The sequence below is a fragment of the Arctopsyche grandis genome, chromosome 12 (genome assembly GCF_051622035.1).
Source record: "Arctopsyche grandis isolate Sample6627 chromosome 12, ASM5162203v2, whole genome shotgun sequence".
Classification (NCBI taxonomy): Eukaryota; Metazoa; Arthropoda; class Insecta; order Trichoptera; family Hydropsychidae; genus Arctopsyche; species Arctopsyche grandis.
This window is the reverse complement of record NC_135366.1, coordinates 9552680-9558562: the sequence shown is the minus strand read 5'-3', so window position 1 is coordinate 9558562 and position 5883 is coordinate 9552680. Positions and strand designations below refer to the sequence as shown.

The 5883-nt window shown below is 35.4% G+C and overlaps 1 pseudogene; it reads left to right on the top strand.

Moving 5' to 3' along the window:
• The first annotated feature begins 4918 nt into the window (after window positions 1-4918).
• LOC143920622 (5S ribosomal RNA) lies at window positions 4919-5047 on the top strand (annotated as a pseudogene).
• Window positions 5048-5883: the final 836 nt, after the last annotated feature.

Sequence of the window (5883 nt, the reverse complement as noted above, 5' to 3'; positions counted from 1 at the left end):
GGCTTTGAAGACAGTTACAAAATCAATAGAACAAATAAAATATTATTAAATAATACGGCATAATGATACGTATATATAATACGTAATAATGACCAGTTACAAACGATACGATAAAAATTATATTTATACAGTATTATAGAGACATCTATGGACAAATTCTATATTACTAATATTTCGAGAAATACAAACATATGTTTCAGAGAGTGCGTGGCATATTTATATTATTAACAAATTCGAGCTGCTATAAACTCGCATTTGTGAGAGATAGGATAGGTTGCCAATTTTGGTGGAATCGTCTCAACATTGAAATCAGATAAATTGGTAAAACTCTGATAGACGATCGACCTGGACTGGTTTAGTCTGGCCAGCAACACCGGGCCAGAGAATAAATCCATGACTCCTCAATTGAAAGCATTACACGCTAACCACTGAGCTATGTTGCTGGTTGGATACATGAGAGTTGCCCAAATAAAGTCGAATGGAAGCGTGTTGGAGAGGCAGCAATGGGTGGCGAATGGCTATAAATGATCATGATGATAATTATTATATGTAAAAATAAATGATGATTATATGTAAAAACTTTTGGAAGCATATTATGGACTAGTGCTTAGCATATTATGCTTCCGAGTGGTTACGGTTCGATTCCCACTAGTAACTGCTGGCCAGATCTTGGTTTGTGACTCCAAGTCGATCGTTTCCTATCAGAATTTGCCAATTTTTCTGATTTTCATTGAAACGGTTCCTGTAAAATGGGCATCTTCTTTCCCACCAAATTGCAGATCACAAGATATTCAGCGTCTTTCGGTTCGCCTTTTTGTATAATAAAATGCTGCAAAAATTTCTCCATAAATGTCTCTGTAGATGATGTTTGTATGAATTCGTATTGTATAAATGTCTATATTGATTGTGTTGATCGTATTGTATCTACATACATATGTATATACATGAGTACACTCGTCGCTTTAGAGAGTTTGCCAATTTATCTGATTTTCATCGAAACGATTCCAGCAAATTAGCAACCCTTACCCATCTCCCGCTAATTTCAAGTTTTCAGCATCTCGAATTTCACTGAATTGTATACAATGCTTCAAATTTAACCATATATATCTCTGTCAATGTTAATTGATATTTTATTTTGCCTTGTATAATGCTTACAATAATTCTGTGCAATATCATATATGTATAATATCGCTATTCTCTGTGTCTGTGTAAGATAACTCTCGCCGTACTATAATAGTCGTTTCGATTCGACATACATATGTACGTCACAGCTAAAACACTGCTAACAAAACGTACGAATATAATAACAAACGAAAAAAACATCTATATATACTGTTTGCTACTAATGTTTCCTCTAGGCTAATAGACGGCGCTATGTCTCCGAGCATTTAGCGCCATCTATTGAAAATTTATTTAATTAATTAATTTTTATATTGTTTATATGTACATAGGTAGGTAATTAGTTTTTACATTATTTTTTTTCATATTAAACAATTAAATATAAATAGTAAATTAAATATATTTGAAAAATATTTGACTGTCTGCAGATCGAACACAGGACCGACACGTTTCTTTTAAATTTTTTTTATTTAATAACTTAATATTCCAACAGCCATGTGATGATTTTTTTATTTTTTTTATTTTTTATTTCATACCAGGAAGGCATTACAGGTAAACCCCAATGCGCCTTCCTGGCCAATTACAAACAATTCAGCATTTTTTATTATATAAGTCGCTAAATTACGAGACACTGACTAAAACTCGATAATTAACGAGACATCTATGAATTATACACACACATTATATTGTAATATTTACATTTATCATACTCAAATAGTGGTGACATAGTGGGTAGGAAGGATTTTTAGCCAATTTTTAATCGGGAATCGTTTCAACAATGAAATCAGAGAAAATTGGCAAACTCTGATAGGAAACGATCGACCAGGAGTCACAAATCCTGGCCTGACCAGCAGCATTACAGATATACAGAAAAATTATTTTCAATCGAGGTCAGCTCAAGGGATCGAACCCGGCGCCTCTCAGTGTTAAGCAGAAGCTTAACGACCGAGCCACGCTGCTCGCTATGATATTTCATAGATGTCATGTTTAATGTTAAAAACATATATGGCTGTAAAATAAAAGAATAAAATGTAACTAATAGATTATATTTGGCCGCAATGGCGCATTGGATCACTTCGTAATGCCACTGCACGGTATATACATAAATAAAAAATAAAATAAAGTTTAATTTAATAGTTAATATTGCAATCAATTCTTGCTTCTATATTCAGAAACTGTACAGACAAATGTATATGTATACATATGTTCATTCGTGTACGTAGCTTAAACTTTTTTCGCATCGATAAGAAAGTTTAGTCGCAACGGCAACAACAACAACAACAACAATATTGACGCTATCATGGCTATCGGCAACAACCTGTCGATTCCGACAATGGACATTTAGCATATCAAAGATCGATGTCTGCGGGGTGGGCAAGACAAAGTTATCGCGGTGCAAAAGCGCGGGCAAGTGGCGAAAATCCGGCGCACAATTGAGCGCGTCAATGCGCGCCCGGGTCAATGGATTGCCAGTTTACGTCTGCGCCATTATACAGGCCCGAACTGGGTAAATGGGGTAAATCATTTACATTTGAAAACGGCCCGCCGCCGCCTCATCTCCTCCCTTTCCTCCCATCCAACCCTCTCGGCTCGCTTTCACCACCCACCCCTCCGGGGAAACCGGTACAAATAATTTTATTGTGGGCGACGCCTATTGTTGCCCACTTCTGACGCGACCACCAAAAGTGAAAACATTTTTCAGAGTTTTCCGGGTTCCCTCCACTTCGAATGCGGCCATCGAGTTTTCGGCGGCTTAAATTCCTAGTTCTCGTTTTTTTTTCGTTTGTTTTTGTTTTGATGTTTTGAATCAGTCCGTTGAAAAAAGATTTAAACTTTTGATTGCATACATTATCGATGCGTATCACTAATCACAAACATACATTCACATATGAATATTGTAAACTTAATTTATATTGTAAACTTGTTTTGCTGTCATGCGAAATACATACATATATCGGTTACCTGACAACTCGTTCACAGATTTTCCGTAAACCGAGGATGCGCTCCAGGCATTACGTATACGGCCATCTCTTTCTCACCTCGTCTGTTCACCAAGATCTCGTTTACTATGCCATTACGTATGCAGCCATCTCTTTCACAGACCGTCTGTTATCGGTGAACAGATGGTCTGTGAAAGAGATGGCTGCATACGTAATGGCATAGTAAACGAGATCTTGGTGAACAGACGGGGTGAGAAAGAGATGGCCGTATACGTAATGCCTGGAGCGCATACTCGGTTTACGGAAAATCTGTGAACGAGTTGTCGTGTCACCACATATATCTAATATATAATTTCGAAAGAGACTTTGTGTATATATATGTATGTATATATTTATACATATGTATGTAAGTATTGTTGGTTCGATAATCGAAAACAAGTCGCCCTCGACAAATTCGCCAAATTCGCCCCCCGGTGTCTGGCGGGGGGGGGGGGGGGCTAAAGCTACGGAGGCGAAGGCTTCAGGGGCGAAGGCGCCGGTGGTGAATTTTATAATATATAATTTGAAAGAGACTTTGTATGTATGTAACTATCGTTGGTTCATAGAATACGTGACGTTAAATTTAATAAAACAAAAACAAATGAATATTCAAATAAATTTGAATAAAACAAAACTATTCAAATAAATTGTTTACTATGAGATTGGCCATTTTTAAGCGTTTTATATTACAAATACCGAGCAAAGCCGGGTAAAACCACTAGTCCTTCATAAAGCAGAGCCGGGATGTGAACTTTTTGAGTTGAATTATTTTTACAAGGCTTTTATATGTTTTTGCTAATTAGATTTCTAGTCACGTTTTATTTACGTTACTATAGCGAATTATGTACAGTCATGATCCAATCGCGAACATGTAATGTTTGTCAACAACCGATGAATGACGTATTTTCGCATTTGTGATACAAATAGAAAAGTGAGCAATTTTTTACGTATTATTTATTATCTAAATAATAAAAAAAATGGCAAACTCTGATGGGAGATAATTGATTAGATTTTTATATATATGTATGTATATATATATATATATATATATATATATATATATATATATATATATATATATACATATAATACATATAATACATAAACCGGGAAGGCCTCATAGGTAATACGCCTTTTTGACCATCGATAAATAATTGAGAGTAATTTTTACAGAGCATCATAGAGCGAATTCGAGATGCTCAAAAACTCGAAAATTGTGAGGTTGCCAATTTGTTGGAACCGTTTCAATGAAAATCAGAAAAAATCTGATAGGAAACGAGCGACCTGGAGTCACATATCTCTGGTTTGGCCAGCAGCACCGGGTAGAGATTGAATCCGTGACCTATTGGTCTGGAAGCATAACATGCTAACCATTAATCTATGCTGCTGGTTACATATAATCATCCAATTTTGACCAGCAAAATACTTCAGAAATACACAATCGCAGCCAGGGTTTGAATGTGACACATTTTTGCCCACTGAGCTACATATATAAATATGTATGTACATATCTAGAATATGTGTATGTAGCTTAGTGGGTAGTAAGCTTATTCAGCTTACTAACCTTCATATGCATGTACGTATACATATTGTATACGTATTGTTGGCTGATTATTAAAAGTACATACATATATACATATGTATGTACTTTATTTTAATGCTTGATGTATAATAGCTCAAAACGAAACAAATTGATATTTTTCATTATGTGATATAATAAAATGTATACAGATGTCAAATTAGACGTTGATTGTGTCGACTCTTATCAGTGTTTGTATAAAATTGGAATGGATGAAATTGTGTCTGTTTGATAAACTGTCGCCAACGACCATACCACGTTGAATACACCGGTATTCAACGTGGTATGGTCTATCACCGAAGTTAAGCAACATTGGGCGCGGTCAGCACTTGGATGGGTGACCGCTTGGGAACACCGCGTGCCGTTGCCCCCCCCCCCCTTTTTTTTTGCCCGTGCCAATTTTTGACCTGCAATTTATTCCCTGAAATGGTTTCTTGTCCGATCACCAAAGTTAAGCAACATTGGGCGCGGTCAGTACTTGGATTGGTGACTGCTTGGGAACACCGCGTGCCGTTGCCCCCCCCCCCCTTTATTTTGCCCGTGACAATTTTTGGCGTCATGCAATTTATTCCCTGAAATGCTTTCTCGTCCGATCAACGAAGTTTAACAATATTGTATTTTTCGGAAAATCTTTTAGAATAATAGTGCTAAAAAAGCTACATTTGGCCCGTTATATTGGAAAGAGGCGAAAAATCAAGTTTTCAGTTCCAAAAACACTATTTCTGTTTGACCTAATTCACAAATTGTTATTACTTTTTTAATTCGATATGTCCAGAATCTCAGAAAAGCAGAATTTGATTTTTGATTTTTAAATGCTTTTTATTATTACGAAATTATGTTCACAATACATCTTATATCTATTTTAATAGCTACTGATCTACTGATCATTTTCTATTTTACAATTTTAATTTAATTTGGTTAGTAATCACAGTATTATATTATTCTAATGTTAATCTAAAGCATAATAGGAAAAAGAGCTCAAAAACCTATTTACAATCCTTGTAAATGTTCATAATACATCTAATACATAATATTAATTAAAGACTATCTAAAGTCGATGACCTAAAGCAGATTGTGTTTAGGTAATCTGTGTTTATACCTGAAGGGTATAGACATTTTATTGTAATCACCGAGACTCTTCACAAGTGTGTTAGTATGGTTATTAGTGATTCTTTCATAGAATCTACTGGTTAGTTTGATAGTAAT